We start from the raw sequence: 21,900 nt of genomic DNA on the forward strand, positions 1-21,900 counted from the left end.
AACTTCCCCTGGGGTCAGTTGAAGCCTTTGTTGAGACTATGGCAAAGGTCAACATGTCCTTTGTACAGTCCTGTCTCCTTTCTTTCTCTTCCATTTCACAGATGTTGATCTCAAGAGCACTCCCTAATAAACTCCCTTCTCTCTAATTTCTGCAACAATCAGTACCGGAAATGGAGTCCAAGAAAGCAAACACTAAGATAGGATTTGGGGGTTGGGTTATGTGCCACTCAACTGGTAATGAGGATTCTAGTACTGGTAGAAGCTGAAACACAGATATTTCCTGCATAAGGTTGCCATGCTACTGTTAAAACTTTCATTGGTGGTGACCTGCAATGGAATTCTAGTGAAAGAAAGTACACAAGCACGTGTGATGTTTTTGGCATTTGAGAAGTAGAGGGTAAGCAACAACTACAAGGACAGAAGAATCGAGGGTTAAGCTCAATTGACAAGTTGGAAAAAATCAAAGGCTGAACGTTATTAATTGGCAATTAAAAGTTAAGTTTGTAAGCCCAAGGGAATCTTTTGTAGCATGCAAAATATTTTAATATTCTATAGTTAGTGGGCAGTGAAAGCTGAGGACCAAGCCCAACACTTAACAAGAGTAGCAGAATCCAAGGTTCTGCTCTGCCTGCTGTGCCAAGATCAGGCCTTAAAGTGAGACCCTGACTTATGGATGGAGTCATCCAAAATTCTCAAATCTCTAAATTCTCCTGCCATTAGAGACCAGAAAATGGCCTACTCCTCCCCATTAAGGGGCAGAACTGCCCCCTTAATGGAAGATTATACAGAAGCCCTCCCTTGAAGCACAGTCTGAACCACAGTCAGAATCCACCCCCACTTTCCCCCCTGGCCACTAGGGCAACAATAACCCAGCTGGAATGTGTTGGACCTGATAAGGAAGAAAAGGGACTCAACCCCGACAGAGCTGTAACATCCAGCCAACACATATTAGCAGAAGATGGGAGAATTCCCATGGAGCTGGATTCTGAGTGTGCTGGATCAAGAAGGGTGGGACATAAACTTGACTAAGAAAGAGCACTTCCCTGATATACAGGATTTAAAACCCTGGCAAAGACTGGAGGAGATAATGCAAACATGATGTTAGGATGGTTCCTCAAAGCATATGAAAAGTGATGGCCCACACTACATGAGATAGAAATAGATTTAGAAGAACTTTCTCAGTCTGCACTGTATAAATAGGATAGCTACCTATAAAAATAATAAATTCCATGCAACTGGAGCAATTGAAACATCAAATTGGGATTATAGAGTTATTTGCATGATAATTTGGTTTTGTCTTTCCCAGTAGATGTGAAACTCCATGAGGTCAGAGACGATGTGTTTTGCTCAGCCCTCTACACCCAGTGCCTAGCAGAGATTAATAGGCTCCCAATAAATACCTGTAGAACAGATAAATGAAGGAAGATTATTAAGAAAAAGTACATATCAAACAAGAATATACTACAGAGAGAGAGAAACTAGATACCTTGGAGATTTTTGCCAGCTCTAAGATTCTAATGTTTTTAATTTGGATTCTACCAAGAATTTTCTGGAATGTTAGTCAACCTCACAGGGCACTCATGTAGAATGATTTGACTAAACCAATTCTTCCCTTTGCCTTTTTTGAAGCAAGTTTGTTTTGGGTACAATACTAAAGTATGGTGTTTAAAAGGAGCCATGATCCTTATAATAAATTTTGATGAGCGTGCAGAGACTCTTGTTTGTGGAAAGTAATCAAGAGCCTGTTCTAAAAAGAACATGTTGACAAAGTAAGTTCGGTGGTACCTGCCCTCTTTCAATACTTCTCTTGGTGATAGGAATGGGTAAATAGGTAAAACTTTATACCAGTAGAGATGGGAGATACATACAGTTTTAGCCCTTGGATGGCTATAATAACAAAGACAAGTGCCCCCCTAGTTATTCAACAGATTTTTGCTTTTGTTTTTTGTCTTTGTTTTTGTTTTTGTTATGGGATCTCAGTTCACTGACCAGGGATCAAACCCAGTCTTGAAAGTGCAGAGTCCTAATTACTGGACGGCCAGAGAATTCCCTCATCCAACAGTTTTTGACACCTAGGTTTTACTGTACTAATAAGGAAAAGGTTTTTGTCTTGCCACATTGCTCACAACAATAAAGACCCACTAATAACAATGAAGACTAAGTCTGAAAGGCTCCTTTCATCTTGGGAAAGTCTCCAGGAAGGGCAATAAGACAGAAGAGTTAGTTGAGGCTTGTCTCAGGATAACCAAAGTGCTGCTACTACTGGTTGGTCCTCTGCAAACTTTTTGCCAAGAAGAACCTGCTGTGACTAGTGTGTCCTTCTCACAATCCTACCCACAGAATAAGGTTTATATTCATTGATCAAAGTTTTTTTTTCCCTTAATCCCAAGATTTTTCAAGTTGTTGCTTTGTATTCCTCAATTCACATATTTTCATTACATTCTCCATATGAAAAAATCATCATAGTTTTGCTACCGTGGGAAAGTCTTGTTGCCTGAAACAGATGTTAATGACAATTTGATTAAAAGGAAACATCAGAAAAGTCAAATGACTGTGGGAAAGTGTGTTAATACACTTTGGGATTAGAAAAATATAACTATATGGTATTGACACACTTGGAGAACTAATATCAAAATTCTTCCCTTGGTTATTTGTCCATGTGAAAAAGACTTGTAAGCCAATCCCAGAACTTTCTACACTCGAAAGACATATTTATAAATGACTGGTTTTGAAATTTTTCTGGGGAAGGAATAGTAAAAATATTCTTCCTAATTATTCCAGACTATTCCCTTTCCCCCCTTATATTTTACACTTATACTACCTGATAGTACTGTACAGTACACTGGCTATAGTCTTGGTGTGTGGAGAAAGGAAGGGGGAAAACCCAGATGGGGTTGAATGAAATACTTGCTAAGGACCTAGATTTTGCTTAATCTTCTAAGATCCCCCTTAATTATTCTATATCAGAGACTCTTCTATCCACTCAGGGGGTGACCCCTTTGGTTTGTGACTCATTTCCTCCATCTCAACTCAGTGACATGGAGCCACAACTGAGGTTTTCTGATAGGGTGCAGGGGTCACTACTCTTGAGAGATTTTGCTTGAGCTATTCATGGGTTCTTGCCTTGCACTGTCTTCTCAGCCCCTTAGCCAGCTTCTTTTCAAGTTGAAGAATCTAATTATTTTTCTCAGGATCTTGTCTGTTCCCTTTTGCTTCTTGGATGAGGCTGCTGGGAAAGAAGCTTGGCCACCTCAGATTCTTTGGATTCTATTATTGAAAAATAAAATTTTTTTAAATTTGAAAGTATGCCCAATTTTGTTCCGTAATTGGTTTCTCCTGGTGAAGCCTTAGCTTTGCTTATCATTATTTTTTTATTTTTTTGCAGTACGTGGGCCTCTCACTGCTGCAGCCTCTCCCGTTGCGGAGCACAGGCTCCAGATGCGCAGGCTCAGCGGCCATGGCTCACGGACCTAGCCACTCCGCGGCATGTGGGATCTTCCAGGACCGGGGCACGAACCCATGTCCCCTGCATCGGCAGGCGGACTCTCAACCACTGCACCACCAAGGAAACCCTTGCCTTATGTGTTGAGGTGTTCCTATGTTGGGTGCATATATATTTACAGTTGTTGTATCTTCTTCTTGGATGTATCCCTTGATCATTATGTAGTGTCCTTCTTTGTCTCTTATAACAGTCTTTATTTTAAAGTCTATTTTGTTTGATATGAGTATTGCGACTCCAGCTTTCTTTTGATTTCCATTTGCATGGAATATGCTTTTCCATCCCCTCACTTTCAGTCTGTATGTGTCCCTGGGTCTGAAGTGGGTCTCTTGTAGGCAGCATATATATGGGTCTTGTTTTTGTATCCATTCATCCATTCTATGTTTTCTGGTTGGAGCATTTAATCCATTTACATTTAAGGTAATTATCGATATGTATGTTCTTATTGCCATTTTCTTACTTGTTTTGGGTTTGTTTTTGTAGGTCTTTTTTCTTCCCTTCCTCTCTTGTTCTCTTCTCTTGTGGTTTGATGACCGTCTTTAGTGTTGTGTTTGGGTTGCTTTTTCTTTTTTGTGTGTGTATCTATTGTAGCTTTTTGGTTTGCTGTTCCCATGAGGTTTTGATATAGCAGTCTATATATTACAAGGTTGTTTTAGGTTTCTGGTCTGTTTCCTGTCTAGAGAAGTTCCTTTAGCATTTGTTGCAAAGCTGGTCTGGTGGTGATGAATTCTCTTAGATTTTGCTTGTCTGTAAAGCTTTTGATTTCTCTGTCAAATCTAAATAAGCACCTTGCTGGGTAGAGTATTTTTGGTTGTAGGTTCTTCCCTTTCGTCACTTTGAATATATCCTGCCACATCCTTCTGGCCTGCAGAAGTTTCTACTGAGACATCAGGTGATAACCTTATGGGAGTTCCCTTGTATGTTATTTGTTGCTTTTCCCTTTTTGCTTTTAATATTTTTCCTTTGTCTTTAATTTTTACCAATTTGATTACTATGTGTCTCACTGTGTTCCTCCCTGGGTTTATCCTGCCTGGGATTCTCTGTGCTTCCTGGACTTAGGTGACTGTTTCCTTTCCCGTGTTAGGGAAGTTTTCAGCAATTATCTCTTCGAATATTTTCTCAGGTCCTTTCTCTCTATATTCTCTTTCTGGGAGCCCTATAATGAGGATGTTGGTACATTAAATGTTGTCCCAGAGATCTCTTAGACTGTCTTCATTTCTTTTCATTCTTTTTTCTTTATTCTGTTCCATGGCAGTGATTTCCACATTTCTGTCTTCCAGGTCACTCATCTGTTCTTCTGCCTCAGTTATTCTGTTACTGATTCCTTCTAGTGTATTTTTCATTTCAGTTATTGTATTGTTCATCTCTGTTTGTTCTTTAGTTCTTCTAGGTCTTTGTTAAACATTTCTTGCATCTTCTTGATCCTTACCTCCATTCTTTCTCCAAGATCCTGAATCATCTTCACTATTATTATTCTGAATTTTTTTCTGGAAAGTTGTGTACCTTCACTTCACTTAGTTGTTTTTTCTGGGGTGTTATCTTGTTCCTTCATCTGGGACATATTCCTCTCTGTTTAATTTTATCTAACTTTCTGTGATTGTGGTTTCCATTCCACGTGGTGCAGGATTGTAGTTCTTCTTGCTTCTGCTCTCTGCCCTCTGGTGGATGAGGCTATCTAAGAGGCTTGGGCAAACTTCCTAATGGGTGGGATTTGTGGTGGGTGGAGCTGGGTCTTGTCCCTCTGTGGGGCAGGACTGTACTCAGTATAACTTTAATCCACTTGTCTGCTGATGGGTGGGGCTCTGTTCCCACCCTGTTGGTTGTTTGGCCTGAGGCAACCCAGCACTGGAGCCTACAGGCTGTTTGGTGGGGCTAATGGTGGTCTCTGGGAGGGCTCATGCCAATGAATACTTCCCAGAACTGCTGTCAGTGTCTTTGAGCCACAGCTGCCACCCACTCCCACCTCTGCAGGAGACACTCCAATAATACCAGGTAGGTCTGGCCTAGTCTCTCATGAGGTCACTGCTTTTTTCCCCCATGGTCCTGGTGCACACAGGAGTTTGTGTACACCCCCCAAGAGTGGAGTTTCTGTTTCCCCCAGTCCCATGGAAGTCCTGTGATCAAACACTTCTGGCTTTCAAAGTCAGATTCTCTGAGGACTCCTCCTCCCATGGCTGGACCCCCAGGCTGGGAAGCCTGAAGTGGGCTCAGAACTTTCACTCCTGTATAATTGTTTTCCAGTTTGTGGGTTGCCCACCCGGTGAGTATGGGGTTTGATTTTATTGTGATTGTGCCCCTCCTACAATCTCATTGTGGCTTCTTCTTTGTCTTTGGGTGTAGGGTATCTTTTTTTTGGTGGGTTCCAGTGGTTTTTTTGTTGATGGTTGTTCAACAGTTAGTTGTGATTTTGGTGTTTTCATAAGAAGGGGGTGAGCTCACGTCCTTCTACTCCACCATCTTGAGCTAATCCAATCCCCAACATAGGTAGGTATTAAAAGCAGAAAAGATAATGATGATCCAGAACAGGCATAAAGCTGATTTGTTTTTATATTCTCTGTCTTTCTAAGAAATATATACATATATATATACACATATGTGTGTATATTTTTTAATGCATTTTGTGCTCTGTAGGATTTTATTGCTGTATTAAAAATTAATTCTCACCTACATTTTTACTAAACAAATACTTTCTTCATAGGGCAAAAGCAATTTATGCACTGGAAAAAGAATAAAGAAGGCTATTAAGACAGCAAAAGAAAAAGCACGTTTTAGGCTTTGAGGCCAGTTGAATCATATAATCTAACTCTATTTTTAAGCCTAGTTTCCTGTTTCCCATTCAAACAACACTACTAAATTACTCCCTTTCCCTATCTGTTCTATAAAGCATATATATTCCAGATATATGGTACTTTTAATGATCTAGGCAGAAATTATGTCAACAGGAAAGCACTGGCTGATTTCCTAGTAAAGATTAAAACACACAGAGAGATTTTTCTTAAACTTGCAGTCCTCTTCCCCAAATAATTCGTTTGTTTAAGAAAAGTATTTGACCTTTATTAGTTATGTTGATAAAACTTTGTTCTTTCAAGTTGAATTAAAGCTCTGTGAAGTTCAAGGCTACTCTGGAAAATGCACAGATATTCTCAAGGAGCAATTACATATAAAGCAAAAGTGGTTTTTAATAATTTATTAAAATTGTAGTGAAATTTTTTTAAAAATCTGAGCACAATTTCTTTATTTCATCATATTCACAAATACAGTGTCACTATTTATGACACCTTGGCTCTGAATCCTGCTGCTACCACTTAGTAGGTGAGTAACCTTGGGCAAGTTAGTTAATCTCTAACAATTTCCTCCTCTGAATAAAAGGAGCAATATTAGCTTCTTTAGAGAGTTTTTACAAAGAGGAAATAAGATGATATATGGACAAGCAATTAACATAGAGCCTAGCATGAAGTAATGTTCACTAAATTGCTTTGTTTTTAGGTTTTGTTGTAGGTGGAAGTCTGTAGCTCAAAAGGAAGTTATCAAGATTTTATGTAAAGTAAGTCCTTATAGCATAAGAAGAATCAGCTCTTCCTCATTCTTAGAGATAAGAGGGTTGTGGGACCCTAAAGGGCTATGATGGTATAATGATTAAAAGAACAACAACAAAGTTTATCAAAGAAATGGAATAACTCCCTAAATCTTTTCAATTTTATCCATACTCCAAATATTTTTCTGTTTAGAAGGGAGCATAATTTGAGTTTCATAGGAATATGATAGGGTTACATAAAAATATAAATTATCTCCTGGAACTACATAACCTGCTTCTCTATTTTAATTTGCTTTGGATGGTTCATTCACCTAGCTAGTTCATTAGCTGAAATTGCTAATTATTTTCATCCCTGTGATGGACAGTGGCCCACAGGAGTCCATCAGTGATACAGTGGTATCATTGTGTTGAAAAGGATTATAAGCTAATTAATCATATCTACCTGCTCTATGGTTCCTGCTTTTGGTTTGTAGGTACTATATTTAAATTCTAGCTCTTTCTTTCTGCTTGGATGGTAAACTCATGGCAAGGACTGAATGTAACTCACCTTTGACTCTTCAACAAGTAGACCAGCTCCTAGAATATGGATTTAGGTATGTGGTTGTTGATCTAACCTTATAGCATGTCTGAGTTCTCCTTTTCTTTTTTCTTGTGTCACCAGGCTTTTGTGTTGGTGTAGTCAAACATGGCATGAAGACGACGCTAAACCCGATACTATGGAGGACAATTTTTAATCAGCTTACAGAGATTTGGCGTTTATCATTCTTCCCTTCCCTCCCCCCACCTAATGGCATATAAGGACTTCAATGGTTAAAATATAGCCTTAAGTTGGCCCCTCAGCCACCAGAGAATTGGATTGTATCTCTTATAAGCAAGGAAGCTGTCCATGTGGGAAGCATCACTCCCATGGGATATTTGTATGACTGTTCAAATTTAAACAATATATCTAGGGAAAAGAATGAATGTGGGAAAAATATAATAAGGTTTTCTTATGTGTTTGTATAATTTCTACTTTTTGGCCAAAAGGAGTCATACATAACAATGGTTTCACGTTTTTCAACACTTGGTCCCAAGCCAGGTTGAAAAATATCTCCTCTCCCTCTGAGGATCATCTGAGGCTTTAGTGTCTCCTTTTTGTTGTGAGAACCACATCCCAGGATGTTTCCCTTGTTTTGAAATGACAGAGTGGACGTGCAGACCTGAGCGCAGTGGCCTGATCATTAACACTCACCAGCTGTCTCAAGACATGGGATCCCAAAATAAAAGTGATGTGAAATATCCCAGGCCTAAAAGTCACTCTACTAACACCAGGGCATGAGAGAGGAAAGAACTCTCTGTGACTCCAAACTGTAGCTTACGTGCCAGGGAAAGAACACTTTTCCTGGTGGTATTGCTACAAAACAGGTGTGGGGAGAACACGGGCTCTGCCTGACCATCAGCATTCTCCAGAGACCCAGGTGTGGGGAGCAGATGAGGGAGCTGAGTGATTTCATTGCACTTCTAAACAGCATGAGATCTTTGCATGCACTTTGTCTGTGTTTTGTCCTTTGACTCATCAGCCAGAGTCTGAGACCGGAAGGAGAATCTACTTCAGACAAAAGTATTTTGTTCTATTATTATTTTCCCATCCAAATTTAGGTCAAGAGATAGGTTAATGTTCTATGGGAACCAAAACAAATCTAGATTGGTTGTTAGAGTGGTTGAGGTAAACAAACTAACTGTATCCTTGTCAGGAGAATTTTATTGTGTGTATTAAACTGCTTTGTTCTTTAGGAAAAGACTAAAGCATTCAATGTGCAACAAGATTTGAAATATTCTACCTCCAGTTGTCCAAATCTAGGGTATATATATAAATAGGAACCTAACACCAGTGTTTTTTTTAATTGATTCTTATCTAAATTAAAATTGAATAAAATCAAGTTCATTCTGGACCAGGTTGGAATTAGAGGTGAGTCTAGAAGCTGAGGCATCTCTGAGATATAAAATTTCAAAAATCATTGGGTTATTTGATTGTTAACATGCCTGGTCTTGGTATAATACATATGTAAGTATATTTCCACTTTAAAAATTAAGGGAGGCAGGGTAGTGAGTGCCATGAAAAGATCATGAGCTTAGGAATCAAAAGTGGGTTTGAATCCCAGCTGTGCTACCAGCTATAGTATGTGACGTTAATCAAGTAATTTTATTTTCCCCAAGCCAAAACCTCTGAGTCGGCAAAATTAGGGCAATACCTACTTCACGGAGTTGCAAAAAGTAAATGATAATGTATATGTGAAAGGCCTATTGTGTCATATATATATATATGTGTGTGTGTGTGTGTGTGTGTGTGTGTGTGTGTATATATATAATATATATATCATGGGGCTTCCCTGGTGGCGCAGTGGTTGAGAGTCTGCCTGCCGATGCAGGGGACACGGGTTTGTGTCCCGGTCCGGGAAGATCCCACATGCCGCAGAGCGGCTGGGCCCGTGAGCCATCGCCACTGAGTCTGTGCGTCCGGAGCCTGTGCTCCACAATGGGAGAGGCCACAACAGTAAGAGGCCCGCGTACCGCAAAAAAGAAAAAAAAAAAAAAAAATATATATATATATATATATATAATGTTATATATTATATTCATATATATTATATATATGTTATATATTATGTATATACATACATATGTTAGCAGTCTGATTAATGTCCATTTCCTTCCTTACTAGGACATCTAGATATTCAAGATATTAAACATTCCTCAAATATTAGTGCCTACTTTCTATACCTTAAATTGTGTGAATTATAGTTTTCATTAGGCCAGCTGTCTAATATTTTGGAATTTCATTCTAGTGAGTCCACCATTGATTCACTCAGACTTAAAAAAATCGACAGTATTACAGGAGGAAGTTATCCTTCGAAATGAGTGATACTTTCTAAGTGAAAACTAAGTGATATTTAGAGACCCTAAATATTGCAAAGATTATGGTGTCCCATCCTCCTTATCATTTGTTCATTTGTCATTTAAAACATACTTATTGATTACCTACAATTGTCAGGCACTGACAGAAAAGTGATCCCAAATGATAATAACCTCTGCTTATAAGAAGTTTATATATTAGTGCAAGAGATAATATAATAAATATTATATCAAAGGTGATGTGTGCTTTGGAGAAAAATAGAGAGTAGAGTAATAGAGATGGGATGCTGGGGCAAGGGATAAGGTTCAAAACTGTAAACAAGACTCTCCATATACTTGTCAATGTGAGAGGTGCAGAAAGCAAGGAGGTGAGAGAGTAAGCCAAGTAAACACTGAGGGGAGAGTCTTTCAGGCAAAGGGAATGGCCAATGCAAAGGCCCTGAGGTAGGAGTGGACCAGCTGTGTTTGAGGAAAAAAAGGGGGTCAGTATGGCTAGAGTGGAGTGAGAGAGAAAAAGAGCAGTAAGAGATGAACTCAAGGCTGTGATAAGGACCAGATCTTATTTGACCTTGTAGTTCATTGTAAGGAATTGGATTTTATTATGAGTGAAATGTAGTGCCATTGCAGAGTCTTGAGCAGAAGAGTAACATAAACAAGACCACTCTGGCTGCTGTGCTAAAAATAGATTGTAAAGCAGTCAAAGTGGAGGCTGAGGGATGCGTTGGAAAGCTATTGCAGTATTCATATGAGAGATGATAATGGATTGAACCAGGGCAGGAACAGTAGAGTAATGAGAGAGGGTTGGGTTCTGGGCATATGTTGAAGTTACAGGAGCCTACAGGACTTCATGACAGGTTGGAAATAACAAGTCAAGAATACTTTCAATGTTTTTAGCCCGGTCAACTGAAAAGGTATGGAGCTGCCATCAACAGATAAGCAAGACTATGGCAGAGGAGATATGGAGGTGGGAAAAACATTGGGGCACCTTTGAGATTTTTATTAGACATCCAAGTAGAATTGCCAGATAAACAGTTGAATACAGGTCTGGAATTCAGAGAGGAGGTCCAGGCTAGAGATGTAAATTTGAACATTGTCACCAAAGAGATGGTCACCAAACTCAGATGATCCACAACAACACATCCCATGATTTTGTGGAATTTAAATATAACTTGATTAGCAACCACTACTCTGTTGCATCAGGTTAGCCTTAAAATGATACAGCAATTCTTTTTACACAATGGAATCTTTTGGACTCCACTTAAAATGTGGACATTTTACTTGTATTTAAAACTGTAAACCTAGATGATATCAATAAGGAAGTGTGGGTAGATAAGAAAAAGGATTGACCAATGTTGGGGCACTCCAACATTAAAAGATTAGAAGATTCAGGAGAAGTGGGAAGAGCTAAGACAAGCAAACAGCCAGCTAGGAGGAAGGAAAACCAAGAGAATGTGGTGTCCTGAAAGTCAACCACAAAAGATGGTTTCAAAAGAAAAGAGTGATCTGCTTTGTGAAATGCTGTTCACGGAGCAAAAAAAACGAGGCCTGAGAATAAAAACTGGATTTAGCAACATGGAGGCCATTGGCAACTTTTCAAAAGCACCATAAAAAATTCAAAGTAAAAAAAAAAAATCATAATATAAGTTAAGGAAGACCCACAAAATTCTGATTTTGATATTAAGATTACTTTGATTTCTTTTTTAAAGTATCAGAGTCTTTTATAAATGGGCAATGTGTAGTCCATTTTTTAGTAGCTAAGGAATATATACATATATATACTCAGTCTGTGTTTTACATAATCTAGCACTGGTATGATTAACCCAACAAAATTACTCATCAAACCGAATTAAAATGTGAAGTGTAGACTTTACATCAGTCTTATCTATATCAACTTTATCTATACAAAAGCCCTTAGTAGTTACAGCTAATGGTAATTTCAAATACATTTTTAATAAAAATTCTGAATATATGAGGAATATATTTCCATTGGGTGAATGGTCCATTCCTTTTTGAACACTGGGTATAACAACCTCAAATATTAAAATATAAATTACATGTTGCAGTTTAGTAGAAATCAATATGGCCTTTAATGAGTACATACTTATAGTGCCATCTACTGTTTGGTAGTAAGATCATAACATACTAGTGAATTAGGATAAAGAAATAAAATACAGGTATCTTCTTATTATCAGCAGCTCCTTTCTGGAAATCAGACATTTTGTGCTATAACTCTAACCTGAAGAAAACATCCCATTATTTCCATGAGGAAGAATTACAACTAACATATTACACATCAAGGCAAAATCCTTACCAGTTTTATAAAATGTAACAAAAGCTCACCAAAGCAAATATGTGTGTGTGTGTGTGTGTGTGTGTGTGTGTGTGTGTGTATAAATGCGTACATATGTATGTAACAAACTATGTTAGGATGTAAATGTAAAAAACATTACTTTCTGATTATCAAACAGTTGATATGGTTATTTCATAAACAACTGTTTTATATCCAGTAACATTAGTTGCCCATTGACATATTTTTCAAAAATCTACAAGTAATTTCAATTTTCTTTGAAATGTAACTCATTTTTTCTTCTAATCATTTGTTTAGCATGTTATATTTACCATAGAATTATCTCTAGGGTATATTGTTAAATGGAAAAGTAGAGAAAATTTTGTAAAATCTATCATTTATCTAAGAAAGGGGGGAGGCTATTATATACTATAAACAATGTTTAAAATCTATATATAGGGCTTCCCTGGTGGCGCAGTGGTTGAGAGTCCGCCTGCCGATGCAGGGGATACGGGTTCGTGCCCCGGTCTGGGAAGATCCCACATGCCATGGAGTGGCTGGGCCCGTGAGCCATGGCCGCTGAGCCTGCGTGTCCAGAGCCTGTGCTCCGCAATGGGAGAGGCCACAACAGTGAAAGGCCGTGTACCGCAAAAAAAAAAAAAAAAATCTATATATAAAATGTATATATATAACATATATGTATATAACATATGTGTTATTTTTAAAACAGGCAGATAAATTATTAAAAAATTAAAAGCAGTATCCTGTATAAGGAGGAAGAGATTAGAGCAGAGGGAACAGGAATAGAAGCAAAGCTTCCTTAAATATACTTTGTTTAGTAGATTCAACCACATAATTATAAAACACTATTAAATATGAAAAGGAATTCCAATACATAAGGTGAAAGGAATGAAAAGTTATATTAAGTTTTAGTAGTGTGAATAAAAAATATTCTTATAAAAACATTCTAATGAGGGATAAATACATTCTATGAAGTTGAAGTATAAAAAACCAAAAGTCATTTTTAACAGGAAAACATTAAAAAGGGGAGAGTTTGCAGTGGAGGGAGCGTCTGTCTGTACACTCTGGCACACTGAAAAGACTAAGGACCACATTTCTGTAGCTAATGTGTGTTACCCAGACTCTTCTCATCTTTAACAGACCTGAGTTCAATATTATCATTTAACAGCAAATATTCATGGGCCTTAACAAAATTTTATACTCAACATCTTCTCTCCTTATTTTGACTCCCTTTGGAATCAACACAAAAGTATTTATTCATTTGATAAGATTAATTTATAGACTCCACTAGGATATAGGTCTTTTTGTTTCTATGATGGTGGAAGGTCACTGTTTACTGTTTTGTTTTCTTCTTTCTGTGCTTGAAGCACTCTGCATCTATAAGGAAATCAAGTTGTCATCTTCCCCTGTCAACACTTTAATTATTCTACAGAATAATTTTAGAATGGTAAACAGTAAAATTTAAAGGTAAGGTTAGTAAAATCAAATGAAGAAATTACAGTGTTTCCTCTCTTCATTCCCTCTATCTTTCTATTTGTTCAGTCACTCAGCAAATATTGACTGAATTCCTACTACCTGCAGGCTCTGGGTATACAATGGTAAGCAAACGTTGGCCTCACGAAGCTGAGGGTGAATCATAAGAACAGGAACAGCAAGGAGGAAACAGAGAAAAAAGTATAAGGGGAAGGTCCTGGTCATTTTAATTTCATTTTTACTTCAGCCAGCTCTTCTTCAGCCCATATTAATACTCTATTGTGTTAAAGAAATTTGACCTCTCAAACTCACCTGTGTCCTCTTAGTAGGGAAAGAGAAAGAGGACTGGGAGGAGGATGAGGGGAAGAGAAAGGCAGTGATGACAGTGAAATGAGAACACGTGTTGCATCTGATTGCCGGACTGTCCTATCCCGTCCCTCTGTAGGGCTCATTCCAAAAGGCCACGGCCTCCTTGAAGTCTTTCCTGATGCTCTGAACTGGAGGTAATTTCTTTCCCCTTTAAATACCAAGCTCTATTATTTATCATTTGGTACTCACATTTCTCCACCCACCTTCTGTTAACTCTCCTTGGGTAGCACCCTTAAATAATTCCTTAAGGACAAAAGCTGTCTCTTAATCATTCTAGTGTCTTCTACATAATAAGAACTTAATAAATGTTGATCAGATTGAACCTTAAAAAGTCATAATGAATCTTCCTACAACCAAATGTTACACAAATCAAACTGACTTTTTTTTTTTTTTACCACCTACTGCCTTTTAAAAGCTTGGAGTATAAATGCGCTCAATTCAAAATTCTGTGTGCGTGTGCACACATACACATAATACAATCATTTATATTTTATACAACTATATATATTTCATATGATGAAATGTAGTCTATAAACTAGTCTATCATAGTACCCAAGGGATCACTTTAAATTTAAAAAGTCACTTCTTGAGCGCTCTCAAACAGATCCCATTGAATGAAATAAAATCCTTTTCCAGGTTGCTAAGCTATCTTTCATCTTCAATTCATAAACTTTTATGAGAAAAATAAAAATTGTGATAAAAATTCTTTGGCTAGCTGAAACCTAGTAGGAGATAACCAACCCCCACCTCCACAAATGGTGTGAGGCATACAAAAGAGTACCTGTATTTGAAAGATCAAATCAAAAGCAGACAAAAAGATAGAAAACTGAACAATATTAGAAAATCTGTTATACCATCCAGAAGTTTAACATATGCAATAGTCACATTTTCTGGTCATCTCTGAGAAAGGCTTCTTAACAAATATTTTGTCAACAATGCCTGTGAATTAAGGTTAGCAAAAACTCAAAAGAAAGTGGCAGGTTGCCATGTAGGTAGTCAGAGAAATAGTCCAGACTATTAGAACTGCCATAAAAGTGCTTAGTGCTAGAACCCAATGGGTTCAAAATGGATTTAGAATTTTAATCACAGTGCCTCAGATACTGGCCATGTAGAACAGGACCCAAAATAAATGCTTCCTATAGGTGCTCCCTTGACTTAAATCTGTAGTGAAGCAGTAAATACCTAGTCAAGCAGTACTTCTGGTTAGGATTTTAAATTGTCATTAAAAGATTGCTACAGGGCTTCCCTGGTAGCGCAGTGGTTGAGAATCCGCCTGCTGATGCAGGGGACACAGGTTCGTGCCCCGGTCCGGGAAGATCCCACATGCCGCGGAGCGGCTGGACCCGTGACCTATGGCCACTTAGCCTGCGCGTCCGGAGCCTGTGCTCCGCAACGAGAGAGGCCACAACAGTGAGAGGCCCGTGTACTGCAAAAAAAAAAAAAAAAAAAAAAAAAAAGATTGCTACAAATAACTTATAACAGCGGTTTAGGATTTAGGTAATAAATTAAGGCAAACTAGGAGTTTATTTCATTCAGAGAGAAGGAATGATGAAGACATCCAAGAGTATCTGAGATGAGATTTGTAATATTTTCTGAGTACTGCAGGAGGAAAAATCCTGGGTTAAGATTTTCAGGACTTCATTCTTAGGTAAACTAATTAACTTTTCTCTCTCATTTCACTCAATTCTGTCTTCTTTATGCAAAAATGAATGTTATTGCTGTGTCTTAGGAATTCAAGGCATTCTACTAAACAGTTTTTAAATGTAGGATCCTTAGTCGTCTTTGTATCACTTGAGTTTCTTCTGTATTAATCTGACCCTCTAGAGGCAAATAAAAGTAAGTCAATAGTAAACAACCTCCCATGGTGGTGGTAGGATATGACATAATAAAATATAACTTCTATATATAAGTACATTTACATATAACTTATACATATAAATAGCTTAGTAATTTGATTTAGGTAACGTGAATTAAAATGACTTTTTCTATCAGCTTGTTAATCAGACTCTAAGAACTTTCTCATCTTTATACTGCTTAGATATCTTATATATGTCCTAAGTACACATTGAATTAAACTGTTTTCTATTTAAACTTTAAGCAAACAAGACTCTTAATTTGTCACCCTTTGTTATATTTGATAATCAGATAATTCACGCATATTTTTGGCAGGGGTTGTAAGAAGGGTATGATCTGGCTATAGGATTAAATTCTATATTCCTCCAAGTTTATATTATTATATGAATAATATAGGGAATGAATCAATTTTGCTCAATTTACTTTTTATTGTGTATCCCATAAAAGTGTTATAGCCAACCACATGAGAATTTTATGATATTCAAGATCTTGAGACTATGTGTCATAAAAAAAGAATAATACAGACATGGTCATTAAACCCCAATCTTTGGAGTTTTGACCTTTATCCTGGAATTTTATAAGGACAACACAAAATACCTTTTGAAAACACTAATGTGATACTAAAATATATTAACATTAAAAAATAGACTATAAAGATTGGTTTTGATGCATCTTTCTGGTATAATGAGCAATTATTAAAGTTATTAGGATTATTCATTATTTGCATATTCACTTAAAGAGGATACTTCATTATCATGGATCTAAGTAAGTCAAGATTAAATAGATCAGGAAGAATAAACTTTTTCAAGTAATTCAATGCTTTTCTATGCCCCACCAACTTTGGAGAGCCTTAAAACTTTGGAACAGTTATTTTATATCTACCCAAACACATGAGGCAACGTGTATTCAAATAGATTAAGAGACAACCAAGTTATCAACACTGGGTAAGTTAAGAGCCATAACAAAGTATTGAATTGACATTAAAGTGATGAAGCCAAAAATAAGGGCCAAAAGACCTAGATATTATGCCTCTCACTAATATCTTGGAAAATTCAAGAGAAATTAAAAATCTAAAAATTATAATAGTAGCAAAACATGTCATTTAATAGCTAATTGCTGCAATTTGAGCGGATGACCCTAAGAAGAAGGCAGAATCCCTCACAAAACAAAATAAGCGACAAAAACCTGGATTTCTTTTTACAGAAGATACCTCAAAATATTGGTGTGATCATTAAGGTGAGTTTACCCTATCAACCTTTTCAGACGGAAAAAATTTACAGAAAACATGTTAAATTGTAATGCATAATAGAGTACTCAAGCACTATTTGTCGCTTATACAAAGTTAATTCCCTACTTCTTTCCTACAAACAAAATCCTGATTATTCAAATCTCTACCTCCATGCCAGGGTGGGCATATTCCTAACTCAGGGGTAAATCTTGACCATCCAAGTCAGTAACGGCCGAGGGATATGTGAGGGCTTCTGCTTGGAGGCTTCTGGGAGAGGTTTCTTTGCTCTTAAAAGGAAGAAACTGGTCGAGGCAGTCTCTCTCTACTTCTAGATGTTGGGTTTTAATTATGATGCCTAGGGGACTCCCTGGTGGTCCACTGGGTAATACTTCACGCTCCCAATGCAGGGGGCCTGGGTAGATCCCTGGTCGGAGAACTAGATCCCACATGCACGACACAACTAAAAGTGCACATGCTGCAACTAAAAGATCCTGCATGCCACAACTAAAGATCCCACATGCCGCAACGAAGATCCCACATGTTGCAACTAAGACCTGGTGCAGCCAAAATAAATAAATAAATAAATAAATAAATAAATAAATAAATAAATAAATAAATAAATATTTAATTATGATGCCCAGAACTGTTGCTCATGTTTTACAAAGAGAGGTCGTCTGAGAAAGAAGGCAACATACTAAGAACTGCAGAGAAGAAAACCAAACCAGAAAGAAGCAGGGTAGATGGCATCACTGAACCTTTAACAGTGTCTGGAACCTCCCTACCTCTGGACTTCAGGTATGAGATAATAAACATCCTTATTGGACTTCCTTGGTGGCGCAGTGGTTAAGAATCCACCTGCCAATGCAGAGGACACGGGTTTGAGCCCTGGTCCAGGAAGATCCCACATGCCACAGATCAACTAAGCCTGTGCGCCACAACTACTGAGCCCATGTGCCACAACTATTGAAGCCCATGCACCTAGAGCCTGTACTCCACAACAAGAGAAGCCACTGCAATAAGAAGTCCACGCACCACAACGACAAGTAGCCCCCGCTCGCCACAACTAGAGAAAGCCCGCACGCAGCAACAAAGACCCAACACAGCCAAAAATAAAAAAACAACAACAAACAAATTAATTAAAAAAAAACATCTTTATGATCTAAGCCACTTTGAATGGGGTTTTCCGTACTCACCAAAAGCATCCTGATACATAAAGCAACAAGAATTTGGGATCTTTCCCTGGCAGGTAGAATAAACAACCATTTTGGGAGTGATGGAATTATGGAGAAGCGTCTTGTGAAATAGTTGGGTGTTGGGGAGGGACAGATGAACAAAGGAATCAGCAAGCAGGACCCTAAGGAGGACGTCCAGTGATGACTTCCACATGGCAGCAGTGGCTGGGAAATTTCGTGCTGAGTGCTCTAACAACTCTGTACTGTGCCAAATAATCCGTGAAACTCAGCAAATCTACAACAACCTTGTGTTATTGCTGCTTTGGGAAATAAAGGGAGAGAGTACCTAACAAGTAATACTATGTTGTAGAGAAAGTATGGGAACCACTCCAACAAGTTAAGAATTTTAAAATATGCTGATAGCCTGATCACCAGTAGAAATATACCCTACCATGCACATTTTTCAAGAAACTTGAATGGTAGATCTAGGAGCTTAAAAAAATTATTGTCAAATGAAAGTAGAAGAAATACTAAAAGATATTACATTAGTACATCAAAGTATGTGTTTAAATATGTACACTATGTATTATATAATATTATTATAATATTTATAAATAAATAATAATGTGTAATATATTGTGTGTCATATAATATTTAATACATTATTTAACATTATTACCCAAGAGACAGGATCCCCTTTCCCAAACCCCTCCCAAAGGCTTTGCTCCCCTGCTCTGCTTCCCCTCCCCCACCATTGTCTTCTCAGCCATGGAAACCTTTCCCTAAGCCAGCTGCCCCAGAAACCACAGTCCACCCCTGTGGAAATGGGGATTTCTTAGAACTAAAACCAGTTTACTGGAGACTTGGGAATGGGCTGAAGGTGCAACATTTTCTCCCTGGATTTTTACCAGTTTCACATGATTCCAACCATCACCTTGGCCACCAAGCCTTGACTGGTGTTGTCAATTGTCCTCCTTTCAGAGAGGGACTTTGCAGCTCTTTGGCTCAGTGGAAGCCTGAATGGAAGCTGTTTGTGTGTGTGTGTGTGTGCGTGTGTGTGTGTGTGTGTGTGTGTGATAGAGACAGAGACAGAGAAAGAGAGAGAGAGAGGGAGAGAGAGATCTCCATCCATTAGAATATATTACAAATGTCTGTTAGCATACCTTAATTTAAATTCAAATCAAGGAACAATGTCCACTATGCAGGGAGAGAAGCCAGGGATAAAGATTAAAATTTAATTTTAATTCATTCAGATGAAACTGTGAGCACAGATCAACTACCAAAAAAGAAGAATGTAAAGTGAAAGGGGGGAAAAAAGGCAAGTATAAAAATGTGTCCACATTTAAGATAGAAATATCTTGTTTCCAAAGCTGGCACTTCTGCCTTCTCTTTCTGGAAATCATCCAAAAGCAATGAGGAAAAAGAGAAACACAAACACTGAAGTTGTTTTTGGCAAAACTAGAAGACAGTTGAAACTCCAAACCAGAAAATAGGTGGAAGAGCTTTCAAAAGCAATGAGAATCAAGCAGGCAAATGCACCGCCTCCCCCCCCACAAATAAAATCCACAGAGGGGGAAAAAATGCTGCAGCTGTAGAGCCTCAAAAGATCCAGAATAAAAGTACAAGCAGAGGTGCACATCCTAAGGTACAAAATCTTATATCCCTGGTCTACAACAATAGGAAGAAGGAGCATGCTTCAACTGTAGGAATTCAGTTTGGCTCCAAATATTGGTGCAGGCAAAGCAAAATACGGAATCACACAAAGGCGCCATTTTTAATGAAGCGGTTTGTCTCTGTAATAGTGGAAGAGAGACTTTCCCTTGTTAAACAAATAAACTTTGTGTTTGTCTATCCAACTATTCTGCCCCAAAGCCTTGGCCCTTCCTTACTCTCCCAAATTTCTGTAAATAGCTAGAAGAAATGACCTATTTCACTGATAAATTTTAAAAAGGAAATCTGCTTAGGAGCCACATAAAGATACTAGAAAGAGAGGGAGAGGAGGGAGAAGAAGAAAGAAATGGGAAAAAAATCAACTGACAAGTGAGGGACACTCACTAGAATAATATTACCAAGTAATAAATTTAAATTATCACCAGATATTTAATATAAATAAGAAAATCTTAAGTAAGCAGTTGCCTCATGAAACAAGAATAAGGAGCAGAGATCTAGCAGCTCAACAAAGATTTTGTGAGGAAATGGAAAGAGAAAACAAGCAGGGAGAAATCAGAAGAGAAAACATAAAATCATTCACAGAACAAAAGTGAGCTGGAGGAAGTGCAAGGGAAAATAGGTACTGATGAAAATACAGTAAGGAGCATAGAAGATAAAAGTAAGGTGAGCCCACAAAATGAAACAAAATGAAGAGCTAAAATGATGGGAGAACAATAATGGAAATAGACAATAGTCAGGCAACATACATACCATTGAAATTCCCATCTAAAATAAAACTTTGAGAACATAATATATATCTGAAACTATATTATTCAAGAAAAAGGTCCTGAAATAACAGACATGAATCTTTTCAGGGAAATTTGATCCAAAGCAGTCAACATCATGAATAGCCAGATAAAGTTTGCAGATTTTAAATAATCTTTAGGAATGCAGGTATATATAAAAGAAGAATGAATACCAGTCCTGCAAAAATATTTTTTAAAAAAATAGTATAGGAAGGAACACTTCCCAAGTCATTCCATGCAGCCAGTTTTACTCTGACACCAAAGCTAGATAAAGATATCACAAGAAAAGAAAACTAAAGACCAATATACCTTATGAATATAGAGTCACAACAGTCTTCAACAAAATGCTAGTATGTTGGTATTCTCTGGCTACTATAACAAATTACCCAAATTTGGTGCCTTAAAACAATAGAAATTTATTCTTTCCAAGTTCTGAAAGCCAAGGAATGTGGTCATTGTCACTCCAATCTCTTTCTCCATGGTCACATTGCTTTCTTTTATTCTGTCTTTAATTTCCTTCTGCCGCTCTCTTAATGGACACTTGTGATTGCATGTAGGGCCCGCTTAGATAACCCAAGATAATCTCCCCACCTCAAGATCCTTAATTTAATCTCATCTGCAAAGTCTTTGCCATATAAGGTAACAATCACAGGTTCCACCCAGTAATTATGACAAGCGTATCTTTTGGAAAGCCATTATTTAGCCTACCACAGCTAGGACCACAAGTCTAGCAACATGTAAAAAGGATTATACACCACACCCTAGTGAGATTTATCTTAGAAATGCAAGGTTGGTTTGACATTCCCCCCCAAAATCAATCAACATAATATGCCATATTAATAGTATAAGGGACAAAAAAACACATGATCATCTCTATAGATGCAGAAAAGGTATTTGAGGGAAATCCAGCACACTTTCATGATAAAAAACACACAACAAACTAGGAACAGAAGGGGTCTTCCTTAACCTGATAATGGACATCTATGAAAAAGACACAGCTAACATCATACTTAATGATGAAAGAGTGAAATTGGGCTTCCCTGGTGGTGCAGTGGTTAAGAATCTGTCTGCCAGTGCAGGGGATGTGGGTTCAAGCCCTGGTCAGGGAAGATCC

The sequence above is a fragment of the Mesoplodon bidens genome, assembly GCF_964165515.1.
Source record: "Mesoplodon bidens genome assembly, chromosome: 11".
Taxonomy (NCBI): Eukaryota; Metazoa; Chordata; class Mammalia; order Artiodactyla; family Ziphiidae; genus Mesoplodon; species Mesoplodon bidens.